The sequence below is a fragment of the Dipodomys ordii genome, unplaced genomic scaffold (genome assembly GCF_000151885.1).
Source record: "Dipodomys ordii isolate 6190 unplaced genomic scaffold, Dord_2.0 Scaffold6, whole genome shotgun sequence".
Taxonomy (NCBI): domain Eukaryota; kingdom Metazoa; phylum Chordata; class Mammalia; order Rodentia; family Heteromyidae; genus Dipodomys; species Dipodomys ordii.
In genome coordinates, this window is record NW_012267222.1 from 11,869,400 (window position 1) to 11,887,960 (window position 18,561).

Genomic DNA, 18,561 nt, shown 5'->3' on the forward strand with positions numbered 1-18,561 from the left:
TTATTGGAGATAAAGAGTCTCATTGATGTTCCTGCCCGGGCTGGCTTTGAACCGTGATCCTCAGATCTCAGCCTCCTGAGTAGCTAGGATTACAGGCGTGAGCCACTGGTGCCTGGCTGTACATCACCTTTATAATAATAAAAACAATTTTAAGTCAGGCACCAGTGGCTCATGGCTATAATTCTAGGTACTCAGGAAGCTAAGATCTGAGGATCATAGTTCAAAGCCAGTCTGGCCAGGAACTCCATGAGACTCTTATCTACAATAAACCACTCATTAGACTGGAAGTGGCGCTGTAGCTCAAGTGGTAGAGTGCTTGCCTTGAGCTGAAGAGCTGAGGGATAGTGCCCAGGCCAAGAGTTCAAGACCCACAAGTGACCAAAAAAGCAGAAAAGGGAACCAAAGCCAACCACTAGATAATGCCAAAGGATGGAGCTCTTCCGTGTCAAAAGAGAGCAGACTCAAAAGAGATAATATGATGATAAGAGGAACAAGCTACACAGGTCCCAAAAAGTTTCAAAGGTATTTGTTAGACCTTGGAGTCTGTAGTAGATAAAACCCAAGGCTCAATGCCTAGTCTTTTTTTTTTTTTTTGGTGTGGGGCCTGAGCTCTGGACCTGGGTGCTGTCCCTCAGCTCTTTAGCTCAAGACTAGCACTCTACCACTTGGGCCACAGCACCACTTCTGGCTTTTTTCTGCTGATGCGGTACTGAGGAATCGAACTCAGGGCCTCATGCATGTGAGGAAAGCACTCTACCACTGAGCCACCTTCCCAGCCCCTCAAAGCCTTGTCTTTGGCACCAGTAGGTTTCCCTTCATTCACTCCTTCCTACTGTATCTGTTTCTTGTTAAATTATCAGTTTCTGGTAAAAAGAGCATGGTGTATTTTGAAGCAGAGTAGGAATCAAGAATTCATCTAGGGGGCTGGGAAAGTGGCTCAGCGGTATAGTGCATGCCTTGCAAGCATGAGGCTCTGGGTTCGATTCCTCAGCACCACATAAACAGAAAAAGCCGGAAGTGGCGCTGTGGCTCCAGTGGTAGAGTGCTAGCCTTGAGCTGAAGAGCTGAGGGACAGTGCCCAGACCCAGAGTTCAGGCCCCATGACAGGCAAAAAAATTAAAAAAAAAAAAAAAAAAGAATTCATCCAGAACACGAGAGTTCAAATAGATTTGAACTCATTTCAAATGCTTTTTTTTATTAGGTAAAGACATTTCAGATAATTCAGGTAAAGCCAAAGTTCTAGACTGTCTTTATACTACCCTTAATGGAACTCCTGTTCAATCTGGTGTATATTCTCAGAGGCTTTATAAAGAAATGAGGAAATAAAACTAGATAGATAACAAAACAAAATGCTCAAACCACCAGTCACTTCTATAGAGTCTGGGCAATAATGGAGGAGACTGCTTCAGTCACCCTGGTTGGGGGTGGGGGAGGTGGTCACCACAGATCTATGAGTTAAATGCCAGCAACAGGCCTTGGGGCTGAGGTCTCAGGATATGAAGAGCACTGTCACTTTGGTAAAGTATCCTTAGCCCTTGGACAAAAATTTAAAAAAAAAAAAAGGTGAAATAAGCCATCGTCAATGTAGCCCCACTAGGCTGGTATTCCTGGACACAGAATAATGCTGAGAAAAGTATCTGATTTGGTTGCTTTGAGGCCCATCTCTCAAGTTGCCCCCCCAAGTGCCCCCCCATTGTGGGGCTTGAACTGGGCCTAGGCACTGTCCCTCAGCTTTTCAGCTCAAGGCTACTGCTCTACTACTTGGGCCACAGTGCCACTACCGGCCTTTCTATTTATGTGGTGCTGAGGAATCAAACTCAGAGCCTTATGCATGCAGGGTAAGCACTGTACCACTGAGCCACCTTCCCAGCCTAATCTAGCACTTTTGCTCATTAGCAGATGTTCTATCACCTGAGTCATGCGTCCAACCTCCCTGTCACCCGAAACAAGTTTAAGAACCAAAAAGTTAGCATAGGAAGCAAAGTTATTAACAATAGTTACTATTTCAACATTTACAATGTGGTAGGCACTTTGTGATTTTCTATAACTTAATTTTCTACAATATTTGGTTGTATGTTCTGCTACCATTACCATTTTGAAGACAAGGAAGTTGATACTCAGAGATTGGGTTGGTGCCTAGTTGTATACAACAACTAGGTAGTAATCTGAATCCATGTTTCCTAGATCTACTTTTGTTCATGCTCTAATAGAACTATTATACCCTTCGGTTAGGAGAACAAAGCCCATCTTTGGATATTTATTGTTGTGACCTTGAGAACGTGAGAGAACAAGTTGAGCTTTAGTTTTCTCACTTATACAATGGATGAGCTGGACAAATCTGAATCTGTAACATGTGTAGAGTATGTTCATGAAACTACTGGTCAATATAATTACCCTAACTAGGGCCAAAAGACCAGGTGCAATACTCTAAAATAAGATAAAACAATACAAATAGTATAAGACGTAAGATATACCTATAGGTACCAGGGGCTGACCACAGTAGTGTGTGAGTGTGTGTGTGTGTGCGCGTGCGCGCAACTCATGCACATGTGTGAATTCTTACATTCTTGTCTGGCTTAAAAAATAATTTTACTATTATTATTATTACTATTATTATTAATTTACTATTATTATTACCTCTAAGTGAGCTAACAAGTATACTTCCTTTTGGACAATGTCAATGTCATCCTTTCCCCCTCTCTTCCTTGCCCATAAGTGGCATAGGTCATTTTCCACAGTGTATAATACAATTATAATAGTACAACAGTACCTGTTGACCTTTCCTCCCTCCCTTCTGATACCCTCATTAGCCCCTCAAAGGGGAGGAGGGGGGAAGCAAAACCAAATACCACTACTATTAATGACAACAATAATAACAAGAAAAAAACTCTATGTTTTCACTTCCTGGAGTTTGTCTCAATAAATATTTCAATAAATAGTGCTGTTCTTCTAGGAGCGACCTCCTTTAGTCTGACTGTGAGAATGCCTAGAGTCCTATACAGGTTGTCAAATTCAGTTATATTTTAGATCTAGCATCCACATATGAAGAAAACACATACCATTTGTCTCTCTGAGCTTGACTTACCATTGTGTGTGTGTGTGTGTGTGAAAGAGAGAAAGAGAGAGAGAGAGAGATCCCGGGGCTTAAATTCAAGGCCTGGGCAATGTCCCTGAGCTTTTGTGCTCCAAGCTAGTGTTCTACCACTTTGAACCACAGCTTTTTGGTCATGAGACTTTCTTGCTAGGGTTGGCTTTGATCCATAATCTTCATGTTTCAGTCTGACACCTAGCCTGGCTTTTTTTTTGGGGGGGGAGAGGGGGTGCTGGTACTGGGATAGAACTTTGGGTGCTGTCCTTTTTTTGCTCAGGGCTAACACTGTAACATTTAAGCCACAGCTCCACTTCAGCTTTTTGCTGATTCACTGAAGAGCCTCACAGATTTGTCTGCTGAGGCTGGTTTTGAACTGCAGATCTCAGCCTCCCTGAGTAGCTAGGATTACAGATGTGAGCCACCAGTACCCAACCAATGTTTTTATGGAAAATGAGGAGGGGTGTCAAGAAGTATTAAAAGAGGTCCCCAACTCTATCATACATAAAGATAACTTCTCTGGATTTCTGCTTTATCCTTTTTATTTCCTGGTCCTTTTTTGAACTCAGCCTGGGTGCTGCTATCTCTGAGATTTTTTTGCTGTAGGCTAGCTAGCACTCTACCACTTGAGCTATAGTTTCACTTCTGGCTTTTTGGTGATTAACTGGAGGCAAGAATTACATGACTTTTGAATTGTAATCCTCAGATCTCAGCCTCCTGAGCTACCAGCACCTGGCAGCTTCCTTATCCTTTTATTGTACAGGACACACCTCTGTTTTGTATCCTGGAAAAAAAAGAAAAGAAAAGCCAGTTTTTCAGGTCTTTTGTTCCATAAAAAGCCAGATACCTGGTTGTTGAGTCAGACTTCAATGTGCCGAACAAGTTCAGTTTTCTATAACAGTTATAAATAACTAAGAAGTCCAATCAATCTAAAACCCATTCTACTCAATAGAAGCTGCCTTTGGTGTTTCAGGACTCCAGGTTCTTAGCTCTACCAAAAGGGTCCACCTGGTTAGTATCTGCTGGATAAAATTATACTGATGTCTTCCTCTAGTGGAGAGCTCTTTTTTCCTAGGTGTACTATTTTCCAAGTACAATACTGCTGAGATGGGCGGCGATGATCAGCCCACTAAGTGCCCTGCCAGTTCCAAGGAAGCAGCAGGGCCAGAAGAATTTCCTCACGTGTTTCCAACGTGTTTCATGCATTTTATTGCTCATCTACCATGCAGATCAAAAGCGCTGGAGCAGGTCCAACTATTTCACACAGAATCTCACGCTCCAGGCTGGCTACAGCCCCGAAAGCCTTCATTTCTTCATTTGAAATACTTCCCAATGTTATTTTGGGATGTGACCTGATAGAGAAAGCCCATAGGGACTCCATGACGATAACTGTTCCAGCTGTGATTGGTTGCCCAGCCCCAGTGAGTGCCAGCATGAGTTTGTCAGGCTCTGCTGACAAACAGAACTCAGCAGCTAACACCTTCTCTTCACACCACAACAAAACCATGCTTGAAATCACAGTCCATACTTCATTTGAGTGTGGGGGAAGGCGTATGCTGGTGTTCTCACAGGAAGAACCACAAGCTCTAACATGAACTGGCTGCTCAATGAAGCACGTTTTCAATCAGGAAGACGCCAGATGTGTATGTGTGTTTGTGTTTTGTTTTAAGATCTCCCAATAGAGATAGCATTGGTTCATTCTGCTGAGCAGATTAAATAACACTGATAGACAAGTCTAAAGAATTAGTTAATGATAGTTTATTTGCATGTATGAAAACAGAAAAATGAAACCTGCTGAAACTGTTTTAAGAAGGGAGATTAGGATAAGGGAGAATGATAAGATTATTACTATGATATTTCCATACAAGCAAATATTCCCTTATCCAACTAATATATGCTGATAATAAAATTAAAGAATGGATTTATTTAGATAAGCTTGTAATTAGAGTTTTCCCATAAATTTGGATCAATTCTTGAAGGGCTTCCTGCGGAAGTACTTACACTTACATCTACTTAGTTATAAAGTTTTTGCCTCATTCTATAGATTATTTGAGAAATACACATAGAGCCTGAGGATGTAGCTGAATGGTACAGCACTTACCTATCATATGGTAGGCTCTGAATTAGATTACCAACATGGGGTAGGGAGATGGTCAAGTAAATCCTATTGTTCTTACATGTAGGTGGAACTCTGCAACTAAGCTATACCTACTTAAATGATAATCCTTAAATAAAAAATGTACAAAAGCCTAAAATGATGAGATCTATACCAGCAATTTCCCAAGTTCCCCCATCCTAGTCTAGTCTCACTGACTGAGACTTGGCAAAAGACTGCTCCAATGCTGGGGAATGGGAGGAAATCCTGAAGGCCACAGAAGAAACTGGCAAAAATTAACCCTTTAAAAGACAAAATGTATGGGCTGGGAAGGTGGTTCAGTGGTAAGTGCTTGCTTTGCATGCATGAGGCCCTGGGTTTGATTCCTCAGCACCACATAAGCAGAAAAAGCCAGAAGTGGCGCTGTGGCTCAAGTGGTAGAGTGCTACCCTTGAGCTGAAGAGCTGAGGGACAGCACCCAGGCCCAGAGCTCAGGCCCCATGACTGGCAAACAAAAACAAAAAAAATAAACAAACAAACAAGACAAAATGTAGCAAAGAAGACAACAGCTTAAACAGAACTCCAAGGAAAAAGGACTGAGACAATTAAGGCAAAGAAGAGGTTTAACAGGAGAAGCTGAGGGGACTTTACTTGTCGAATATTTCAGTACAGCAACATTTCAGTTATGTTCTTTCTTATCTATGGCTAAAAACAGTCTTTCTAGGGTTGGTTGCTTCTTACTCCTGAAGGTACTAGCAGGACAGGTGTCAAGTAGGTAATAAAGGAGAAGAAAACTGCAGAAGTTTAGCACTGCTTTATGCCTGAATGTCACTGTTTAGAACAGCAGAAATTACTTCAGCAATGTCTCTGAGAACTTCTTTGCTACTTGCCTCACCACTCAAAAACTTGGTTACTATCCCAGACACTACCAAATAGTATGAGGACCACCCCCAAATCTATTCCCTCTTTTCTTTTTTCTATAATGGGCTATTGTTCTGAAGATAATAGTTCATTCTTCCTGGTACCTTTTGGCTGCCTGATGGGGATTTGTATTCCAAATGAAATCCTCTGTACATGTGTAAGAATTCAAAGAGAAGGTCTTGGAGACAAAATCTCCAAATTCAAAGGATGCTGAAAAGAAGTAATTAAGTTTCTCTCTCCCTCCCTTTTGTAAGAAAACAAAATTGACACAAATATGTGACTATCATCTATTTGCCTGTAACATGAGTGTTTGATTCACATTTAATTTTCAAAATTATCTTCTGATTTAGTTTATCAAACTTTCCCACTTGATATTCTGCAGCCCAGGCTAGCCTTGGCCTCCTGCCTCTGCCTCCCAAGTGATGGGATTTGAGGCATGTGCCACAACTCCAGATTCACCCTTCATTTTAACAAAGATGCAAGCTCAGAAATTTTATCTCCAATAAACCACCAGAAAACCGGAAGTGGCACTGTGGCTCAAGTGGTAGAGTGCTAGCCTTGAGCTGAAGAGCTGAGGGACAATGCCCAGGCCCAGAGTTCAAGCCCCATGACGGACAAAAACAAATAAAAAACAGCCTCATACAATTACAATGCTGTATGTTCCCTTTTTTCTAGCCACTCTTCCTATACTTATCAGTTTATTTTAAAATCAGCCCTTTCACCTATTTCCTTCTTACCTCCAATCCTACTTTCCCTACACTAAAGGGTATAGTGTTTTTTCTCATTCTTGGGTTTTCAAGAGAATCAGGGAGATAATGTGGAATTTAGGGAACAAGTTAATTTCTATGAAGGAAGGGTCTGGTCTCTATTGGGGATTTAAACCCCGTATTCTATTTTTCTTATCAAGCATGAGGGTGTGGCTCAGATAGAGGATATATTCCTGTGAATGGCCTAATTTCAGATTTCAAACTCACATTTTCTTCCTTCACCAGCCTTGTAGTGATCCATCTTAATTATATAGGTCAACTGGCCTCAGAGCACAGAAATGCTCCAACAGGACAACAGAACTCTCTATAACACACCAAGTTGGTTGGTTTTTTAGTCACTAAATTGTAGAACTGGGAAGGGACCAATGACTTAACTATACACTATAGGTACAATAATTATGGTCTACCCATTGCAACAATGATATTCACAAGACACTATATTTGAAATGAACTTTACAACTTGGGGGAGGGGGAAGAGTAGAGCAGGTGGGGGTAGGAAGGGATAGTAGAAGAAAAACAAAGAAGGGGGTAACAATGTTCAACAAGAAATGTAATCATTAACTTACTGGTGAAACTGTAACCTCTCTGTTTAGCATCTTTACAATAAAATAAAATTAAGCTGGCACCAGTGGCTCACACCTGTAATCCAAGCTACTCAGGAGGCTGAAATCTGAGGATTGCGGTTCAAAGCCAGTCCTGGCAGGAAAGTTCGTGAGACTCTTTTCCCCAATAAACCACTAGAAAACAGGAAGTGGTGCTGTGGCTCAGGTGGTAGAGTACTAGCCTTGAGCTGAAGAGCGCGGGGACAGCATCCAAGCCCAGAGTTCAAGCCCCATGACCGACCAAAAAAAAGAAGTAGTAAGTATAGTCTAAAATAATTTTTTGGCTTTAGAAACATCAAGGGTGAGAACTAAGCTGCACATGGTGATGTACACCTGTAGTTCCAAATACTCAGGGGGCTGAGGCAGAAGGACCCTATGAGGTCAAGAAGTTCAAGGTCAGCCTAAGCAATATAGTGAAATCTAACTAAACAATATGAAACAAAACAAAAAGTAGCTTTGTGGAACAGTGGCGAAATCAGAGGCCTCCCCAGAGTAGTGCTTTGCTAGCCTTCTATTAGAAAATCTCTTCTATTTTATTTTGTCGGTTGCGGGGCTTGAACTCTGGGCCTGGGCACTGTCCCTCAGCTCTTCAGCTCAAGGCGAGCGCTCTACCACTTGAGCTACAGCACCACTTCCGGTTTTCTGGTGGTTTATTGGAGATAGGAGTCTCACAGTCTCTCCTGCCTGGGTTGGCTTTGAACCGCGATCCTCAGATCTCAGCCTCCTAAGTAGCTAGGATTACAGGCGTGAGCCACCAGCGCCCCGGCTTAGAAAATCTATTTTGAATTAAGACCACAGGACAACTTCCCTGGTTCCTCACAGTCAAAGCCCAGAGGTTTTCTAAGGCTCTTCTAGACTCAGTGTGATAGTATTATGCTGTATTTGTCCCCTTTCTTCAAAGACCAGAAAAAGATAAGGACATTGGTTAGCAGAAAAATGCCAGTCACATTAAAGACAAAATGTTTGATAAATATTGTTCAATGAACAATTTCATTAGGGCAGAGAATGTAGCTCAGGGGTAGAGTACATAGATGAAGCCCTGAGTTCCATTCCTCAGTACCACATAAACAGAAAAGGCCAGAAGTGGTGCTGTAGCTCAAGGGATAGAGTGCTAGCCTTGAGCAAAAGAAGTTCAGGGACAGTACTTATGCCCTAAGTTCAAGTCCCAGGACTGGCAAAAAAACCAGAAAACACCCCCTAACCCTCATCTCACCAAAAGCTTTTCTTTAGACTTAATATGACCTTCCCTATTCTACCCAGCATCTGAATGCTAGACCTCTAGACTGAGGTCTGACTTGAGTGAGTGCTGCCACCTTGGGAAATAACTCCCATGTAAAAAGAAGTACAACCTTGGGCTGGGAAGGTGGCTCAGTGGTAGAGCGCTTGCCTTGCATGCATGAGGCCCTGGGTCGATTCCTCAGCACCACATAAGCAAAAAAAGAAAAAAGCTGGAAGTGGCGCTGTGGCTCAAGTGGTAGAGTGCTAGCTTTGAGCTGAAGAGCTGAGGGACAGCGCCCAGGCCCAGAGTTCAGGCCCCATGACCAGACCAAAAAAAAAAGGAAAGAAAGAAAGAAGTACAACCTTAAAGTTGCCTTGGCAACTTGAGTAAGACTGTTGCTAGAACTGCAGCAGTGCAGAGAAGGAATGTTTGGGAAAAGAGGCTACTGGGAGGCGGGGCTCTATGTGACTAAAGAAATTTAAATCTAATTGCAAGAAAACAAGAACCTGCTGTTCTAGTCCATCTCAGCAAAATCTGGAGGTAGGTCTGACTCTCAGGGTAGAGGCTAAGGGCAAAGCTGAGGTGAAAAAGAGCAAAAAGAAAGACTTCAGGGCTGCTTACATTCCTGTGGTGGGAGCTCCTACAAACAGTATCTTGGCCATTGCAGCAGCCATTGATTTTCCAGGGGTTGATATCTTGTTCCCACAGATCTTCTCTATTGGAGGTTTAACCACACAGAATGATTCTGGATCACCATCTTCCCTATGTAACCCCTCCACAAAAAAATAAATAAAAGAAACACTGAACAGAATGACAGTTGGCAAAGGAGAGATGAGATGGTATACCCAGTAACCCCTAAGTCAAGAGAAATTCTAGGAACCAGCGCAAAGGGAGTAAATGCCAGAGAGAAGCCAAAGTTAATGCGGCAGTTCACAAGAAATTACCAGGTCCCAAAGAACCTTTTAATGGGTATTTTAATTTGACATTGTCTAATAACTATACAGGTCCATCTCAAATTTGGGAGATGTCATATATTAAAAAAAAATCTAGGTCTATAACTTTCTCCAAATACATAGAAGGTCATGAGGCATAAATTGAAACCTTGCTTTCAGCTTGTACAGTCAGTCCCCCATGTTACCTGACCAGTTTCCTGGTCCTCTTCAAGGCTTTTGACTTAGGTCAGGGGAAATGAATGTCTTAGTTAACAGATTAAAATTTGAAAAAAACAAAACTGGGTCAGTGCTGGGCCTGAGTTAGAACAGTGCTTATTTATGGAAAGGGGCTATTCTAATACCAGTAGAAAATAACATGGTAAAGTTAGAGAAGGTAAGGAAATTAGGAACCACTAATTTCTCAAAGTCAAGCATTCTTTGCTATAATTCTATGAAGACCATTTGCTATGGTCCTAGAACTTCAGCTAGGAAGGGAGGAAGAAAGGAATGAAAAGAAAGAAACAAAGGGAAAAAATATAAGTGGAGTTCTAGGTATGATAAGTGTAACAGGAAAGGGTGCTTGTTGCCTTTCTTAAGTTTCCATATTTCTGGCTTTCCTCTTTAAGGCAAGCTTGGCTGCTCCTTAGAATTGTAGCAAACAGAAAACAAGCACGGTCACCTCAGCAAGACAAAGTTGGCAATAAGATAAACAGGATTTAGAATTAGGAGACTCAGAGCCTCCTAGGTTCTGTAAAGCTCTAAATTTATATTAGCTAGTAGTTTTTCTAACTACAGCTATTTGTCTAGATAAAAATCCAAGTATTTTAATGGAACAAATAGATCTGAAAATGGCAAATGGCTAGAACCTGAAAGCAAAAAAGATAGCTATTATCCTCAAAGAATGAAAAGAACAATTCAGTAAAATTCTACAAGAAGGCTGGGCACTGATGGCTCATGACTATAATCCTAACTATTCAGGAGGCTGAGATCTGAGAATCACAGTTCAAAGCCAGCCCTGGCAGGAAAGTCATGAGACTCTTATCTCCAACTAACCACTCAAAAATCAGAAGTGGCACTGTGGCCCAAGGTGGTAGAGTATACCCTTGAGCTAAAGAGCTCAGAGACAGCACCCAGACCCTGAGTTCAAGCCCCACAGCCAACCAAAAAGAAAGAAAGAAAAAAGATTCTACAAGATACTGGCTTGAACTCAAGGGTCTTTCATTTAGCTTTTTCTACTCATGCCGGGCTTTAGCACTTGAACTACAGCTCTATTTCGGTCTTTTGCTGGCTAATTGGAGATATAAGTCTTGGAGTATTATTTCCCTGGGCTGTCATGAGATCTCAACCTGTTAAGTACACCTAGGATTATATGTATGAGCCAACCAAGGCCCAGTTTCAAACATTCTTAATAATCCTTTTGTTCAATTTTGATCCCTCCTTATTTTTTGGGGGGGTGGGATGGGGTGGGTTGGTTATAGGGCTTGAACTTTGGGCCTGGGCACTGTCCCTCAGCTCGTCAGCTCAAGGCTAGTGCTCTACCACTTGAGCCACAGTGCCACTGACAATTTTCTAATGGTTTATTGGAGATAAGAGTCTCACAGCCACCTCAATCCTCAGATTTCAGCCTTCTGAGTAGCTAGGATTACAAGGCATGAATCACCAGCGCCCAGCTGGATCCCTCCTTCTCATTTGAAACTTGTTTTTCTCTTCTACCTTCTCTTTCCTAAAATGTCAGGAAATTATTGTTGCTCATCTCAGTAAACAATATGCATTATTCCTACTTTATCAGGTTAGCTTTAAGGGATATGTTCACTGATTCTCAAGCTCAAGCGTTCAATCCCTGGCTAGAGTCCACATTTTTGTGCTGGTACTGGGGCTTGAACTCAGGATGTTGAGTTCTTGGTTTCTTCAATTAGGGCTGGCACTCTACCACTTTAGCCAGATCTACAGTTGGGCATTTTGCCAGTTAACTGCTGGAGAGCCTCCCAACTGGAGTCAGGCATCAGCGGCTCATGGCTGTAATCCTAGCTACTCAGGAGGCTGAGATCTGAGGATTGTGGTTCAAACTCGGCCCAGGCAGAAAAGTTCCCATGAGACTCTCATTTTCAATTAACCATTCAAAAATCAGAAGTGGTGCTGTGGCCAAAGTGGTAGAGCACTAGCCTTGAGCAAAGAGCTCAGAGGCAGCACCCAGCCCTGAGTTCAAGCTCCATGATCACCAACAACAAAAATTAACATATAATAACAGTACCCCCAAAACAACAAATTCTATGCTTGACTTACCAGTTATATTAATACAGTTCTACATCTATGGGTCCTTCCTTTCTGGACCAAGTTTAATAGAACAGAGTCTCAGCTTGGCTTAAGGATCTTCTACAAAGAATTTTTCTAGGTTGGCTTTTTACAAGAGTAGAGGAGGGTAAGTGAAGTTTGAACTCAGAGCCCTGCATTTGGTAGCTAGGTGCTCTACTATCTGAGAGACATCTTTGGCCCTGGACTTGGCTTATTTCCTATTTCAAAGCCCCAAGCCCTCCAAGGATGAACAATAAAACACACATATGGGATGGCTTTCTGATTTTTAATTTATTTTTTCTTGCAGAGGTTCAACAGCAGAAGCTAGAGCACTTGCTTCACTGGGGGAGTCTCTCAGCTAGCTCTGCAGTTTACGTAAGTTCTAATAGAGAAAAAAGGGAAGGAGAAATGGGAGGAGGTTGGCCATTGTCACTAAGGCACCTAAGATCTTCCATACATTGATTCAAGAATTTCAGAAGATTCCGGATTTGGAGAACTTAATGCTTTTTGGGTAAATACTCCTTAAATTATCCCAGAGAACAGACACAAACCAGAAGCTACTATACCACTAAGTTTGCCTAAAAATTGCAATTTCACATCCCTTCCACATCTTCCCTTCCTCCAAAGAAAGGAGGATAAAGAAGGCAAAAATTATTTTTTATTTATTTATTGGTTGTGGGGCTTTAGCTTTGGGGGGGGGGGAAGGCTGGGCATTTTCATGAGCTCTTTTTGCTCAAGGCTAGAGCTCTACCATTTTAAGCCACAGAGTGGCTTCTGGTTTTCTGGTGGTTAACGGGTGACAAGAGTATCATGGATTTTCTTTTCTTTTTGTCGGTTGTGGGGCTTGAACTCTGGGCTTAGGCGCTATCCCTGTGCTCTTAACTCAAGGCGAACGCTCTACCGCTTGAGCCACAGCTTCCAGTTTTCTGGTGGTTAATTGGAGATAAGAGTCTCACAGACTTTTCTGCCCCGGGCTGGCTTTGAACCGTGATCCTCAGATCTCAGCCTCCTGAGTAGCTAGGGTTACACCAGTGCCCAGCTCATGGCCTTTCTTGCCCCAACTGACTTTGAACTGCAGTCCTCAATCTCAGCCTCCTGAGTAACTAGAATTATAGGCATGATACACAAAAACCATCAGAAGTTAGAGAATACAATATTTTCATTTACTGAATGACTTTGGCTAAGTCCCTTTCCTACCTTATGCACATAAGGTACCTTTATGTACCTTAATTTCCTCATATGTAAAATGGGACATGGAAGGCATGTGATGGAAGTGTTAATATGGTGAATATTCTATTGGATTAGTTCATGTTATCTCCATTTTTCTCTTTCCCTAATTGGAGAATTTTTTTTTAAGTACATTTGCAAGACATCCTTGCAGATGGATTTTGGATACAATTCAGATTCTGCTAATTAAAAAGCAGACTCATGAGGTAAGATTAAAACTGTGATGTAGACCATATTTTGTCTCCTTCACTTGTTTCTATAGGAGCTTTTAGGTTCTACTTAGCTGAACTGGGTATTAGTTTTGGAAGCAACAACTGCTGCTTGCTTATTTATTTATTTGATCAGTACTGTGGCTAATCCTAGAGCTTGAACTCAGGGCGTGGGCACTATCTTATTTTATTTTATTTTTTGCTTAAAGCTGGCACTCTACCATTTGAGCCACACCTTTATGTCTAGCTTTTTGGTGGTTAGTAAGAGACTAATGGACTTTCCAAATTGGTTTAACTGAATCTTTGATAGAATATGTTCCTTTTTAGTATCTTTCCTTCATAAGTACAAGCTCCTTAACTCAAACTCCTCTCTAGGCCCAGGGCTCCCTACTAAGGCACTTTCACTTCCATCTGATCTAGTATTATCAAATGATATGAAGAGTAGTTGTGAAAATTAGAGATTTATTCACAAAGCACATTCTCTGCTAAGTGAAACGCCTACCTTGGGGGAAATGGGCGAAGTGTGAGGCAGAAAGGGGTAGGTTAACTTAGACCATTAAATGTGTTTGTCCAGGACAGCCTCCTTTATTTCTTCCTTTCTACAACATCCATGCATTTTTTCCCTTCAGCTATAAACTAGAGAAACGGGCATGGGAGTTGAATTGCTCGCATAGGATATGAAGTTGAGTCAGTATATATTTTGCTTTTCGTTCTCATTTGCTCTATAGGCTATTATTTTATTTATTTTATTTTTTATTTTTTTGGGTCCGGTCGTGGGGCCTGAACTCTGGGCCTGGGCGCTGTCCCTCAGCTCTTCAGCTCAAGGCTAACGCTCTACCAATTGAGCCACAGTGCCACTTCCGGCTTTTTTCTTTTTTTGCTTATGTGGTGCTGAGGAATCGACCCAGGGCCTCATGCATGCAAGGCAAGCATGAGTCTGTGAGACTCTTATCTCCAATAAAACCACTAGAAAACTGGAAGTGGCGCTGTGGCTCAAGCAGTAGACGGTTTGCCTTGAGCTGAAGAGCGCAGGGCCAACGCCCAAGCCCAGAGTTCAAGCCCCATGACCGACCAAAAATAAACAAACAAACAAACAAATAAATAAAGGGATATCACCCAGGGTCTGAGTTCAAACCCAGTATCAGCACAAAAAAATAAAGGTTATCATCTGGACTTTAGGAATGCTTGAGCTAGATAGGAACCAAATGTCTTTCTCCATAGTAGGAAATATATTTATATGCCCCAGATAAAGAAAAACCAGGGTACATCAGTTCTAACAACCTTGTGTGAATATGAAGTGAGAGGTTCAGCCCAATTCCCCCCTCCCCCCCAATTTATGTTCTTATGCCAATTTCTGGTCTATAGTTTCCTGTAGCAAGGTAGAGACAAAAAACAAGGTCAAGCCAGGCACTGGTGGTTCATGTCAGTAATCCTAGCTACTCAGGAGGCTGAGATCTGAGGATCGCAGTTCAAAGCCAGCCCTGGTAGGAAAGTACATGAAACACTTCTCTCTAATTAACTCAAGTAGTAGAGCTCAAGTAGTAGAGCACTCACCTTGAGCTGAAGAGCTCAGGGACAGCTCTCAGGCCCAGAGTTCAAGCCCCACAACTACCATCACCAAAAACAAGAAACAAAAACCAGTCAAATTCAAGTTCTAAGATTGGTGCAGAGTTAGTATTTCTCTATAGATCTGACTCTAGGAGCCATCATACTAGAGGTAAGGTTCAGCTTCTTTTCAGACTGAGGTTGTTCAGAAGAAAACAAAAGGCTCTAGCAAGAGGAATCTGTGTGAGACACACACACAGGCAGGAAGCATAGCTGAGCCACCAATACAAGAATAGAAACAGGAAATGGGCCCAGGAACAAGCATACAGTAATGTGTGGCAAGCAGTACAGGCTCAAGCAGGCACCAGGCAGTATCAGAGCTGAAGTACTGTGACTAACATGAAGAAGTGGACTGGTCAGCCTTGCCAGAGAATAAGAGTTCTAGAGAAAGATAGCTACATACACAGGATAAATTCTGCTCTGAGAAGCTAAGGCAGAGGTAGCTGGGAGTAATGAGGGAGGAGGGAGTGAAAAGAGGGAGGGAAAGATTTCCTTTTCAAGATTATGAGAACATCTGAACTACAAATCAAGGGAAACAAGCATAGAAAAATAGTTGCATGTAAAGCAAACAAGTCATCAACCTCAGTACATTTAGCTTCTTTAGTTATCAAAATTGCTAGTGGCACTGGGCACAGGTGGCTCATGTCTATAATCCTAGTTACTCAGGAGGCTGGAATCTGAGGTTACCCAGCAAAGTCAGCCTGGGCAAAAAAGTCTATGGGATTCTTATCTTCAACTAACCACCAAAAAGCTAGAAGTGAAGCTATGGCTAGTGTGGTAGAGTGCTAGCTTTGAGCAAAAGAAACTTAGGGACACCACCCAGTTCAAGCTCTAGGACTGACCAACCCCCACCCCACAAAAAATTGCTAGTGGTATTTTTGTTATCTTTTAACATATAAATTGTCAAAATCCTATGCAAGAACTGTTGTCTTTCCCTCACATCATGAAATAGACGAAAGGGAAAAAAAGCTACTATAGATAACATTAAAATCTTTTAAATATTTTAAGCATCAGAGGATTTAAACATTTTTAAGCATTAGAGGATTTGTTGTTTCTTCCAAGAGACCTAGACCACAAAAATCTAGCCCTAAGTTCAGTAAGGTAGCAAAAATCTAGCAATCAATATGAATGATGGAATGGGCAGGTAACAGGTGTTTATACAGTTCCTTGTTGTGTTTCTGTCTTTAGTTGTTGTTCTTCCTAGGGCTTGAACTCAGGGCCTGGGAGCTGTGCCTGAGTCTTTTTGTGCTCAAGGCTAAAGCTCTACCCACTTAAGCCGTAGTACCACTTCTGGCTTTTTTTCTGTTGTTTTCTGAAGAGTCTCACAGATTTTCCTGCCTGGTGGCTTCAAATCACCATCCTCAAATCTCAGTCTCCTGAGTAGTTAGGAGTACAGGCATGAGCCAGAATGCCTGGCTTCTTTTTCTTTTTTTGAAACACGTTCTCACTATGTATACCAGGGTGGCTTTGAGCTTCCTACTTGAGAGGCTCAGGCTCTCAAATACTGGGATTATAAGCATGCTCCATCATACTTAGCTATCAGATGTACTTTTGTTTGCTCTCATGCAGAGGTACTACCACAATGCCTGCTAACATGGGAAACAAAGAAAAGAAGAAAAAAAAAACATGAGGGGCTGGGAATATGGCCTAGTAGTAGTGTGCTTGCCTAGCGTACATGAAGCCCTGGGTTCGATTCCTCAGTGGTAGAGTACTAGCCTTGAGCAAAAGAAGCTCAAGGACAGTGCCCTGAGTTCAAGCCAAAAAAAAAAAAAAGATGAAGTCTTAAGAGAAGGTTATTTTCACAGGTTTTAAGCCAAAAAAAAAAAAAAGATGAAGTCTTAAGAGAAGGTTATTTTCACAGGTTTTGAAAAAAAAAAGATGAAGTCTTAAGAGAAGGTTATTTTCACAGGTTTTGAAACCAAAAATATTTGCTGTGTATTAAAAACACAGGCTTGTAATCCTAGCTACTCAGAAGGCTGAGATCTGAAGATCAAGGTTAGAAGCCAGCCCCAGCAGGAAATTCCATGAGACTTCTATCTCCAATTAACCAGAAAAGAGCTGGAAGTAGAGCTGTGGCACAAGTGGTAGAGCACTAGCCTTGGACAGAAAAAGCTAAGGAACAGTCTCCCCAGCACCAACACATTAAAAAAAGAAAATATCCATTCCTATTTGGCCAGAAGAAGCAAGTATGATGCAGATCTTAAAATATCCATTCCTATTTGGCCAGAAGAAGCAAGTATGATGCAGATCTTCAACAGCAGCCTCTTAAGACTATTTCTATGGGGCTGGGAAGGTGGTTCAGTGGTAGAGCGCTTGCCTTGCATGCATGAGGCCCTGGTTCAATTCCTCAGCACCACGTAAGCAAAAAGAAAAAAGCCAGAAGTGGTGCTGTGGCTCAAGTGGTACAGCGCTAGCCTTGAGCTGAAAAGCTGAGGGACAGTGCCCATGCCGAGTTCAGGCTCCAGGACCACCCCACCCTCCTCCCCAAAAAAAGACTGTTTCTAGCCAAAAGCCTCAGTCCTAGGGCTTGAACTCAGGGCTTGGATACTGTCCCTGAGCTTTTGTGCTCTAGGCTAGTAGTGGTTTACCACTTTAAGCTGTAGCATTATTTCAGGTTATTATTTTTTATGGGGGGGGGCGGGGAGAGGAGGTTGGTCATGGGACTAGAACTCTGGGCCTGGCACTGTCCCTGAGCTCTTTAGCTCAAGGTTAGAGTTCTACCACTTGAGCCACAGTGCCACTTCTGGTTTTCTGGTTGTTAATCGGAGATAAGAGTTTCATGGACTTTCCTGCCCGGGCTGGCTTTGAACCTTGATCCTCAGATCTCAGCCTCCTGAGTAGCTAGGATTACAGGTGTGAGCCACCAGCGCCCAGCCCATTTTAGGCCACTGGGATGCAGCTAATTCTCTTTCCTCACAATTCCAGAAAAGATGTCTATCTTTATTCCTTATGAATATTTTGTCAACATCTTTACCCTTCCTCTATCTGCCTTATATACATGTGGGCTCTGAGATCACTCTGAAGAATTTAGTCTGATGATGGGGGAGGGAAGGGATAGTGGGAGAAAAACATAGGAGTAGATAACAATGTTGGATGAGAAATGTACTCATTACCTTACTCATGTAACTCTAATCCCTCTGTATAGTATCTTTACAATAAAACTAAAAAAAAAAGAATTTGGTCTGATGTAACCACTTTTCCTTCTCAGATACTAACTTGCAAGTTACCTTTCAAGGTACCATTCTCTTGAGCATTTCCTTTTTTGTGTGTGTGTCAATTGTGGGGCCTGAACTCTGGGCCTGGGCGCTGTCCCTCAGCACTTCAGCTCAAGGCTAGCACTCTACCATTTGAGCCACAGCACCACTTCTGGCCTTTTCTGCTTATGTGGCACGGAGGAATCCAACCCAGGACCTCATGCATGGTAGGCAAGCATTCTACCACTAAGCCACCTCCCAGCCCCAAGCATTTCCTTTTTTAAGCTCTTAGAACTTAGGCCCTTTCCCCATGTAAAAGGACCCCATTAAAAATGCTTCATGAAGCCCGGCACCAGTGGCTCATGCCTGTAATCCTAACTACTCAGGAGGCTGAGATCTGAGGATCTCAG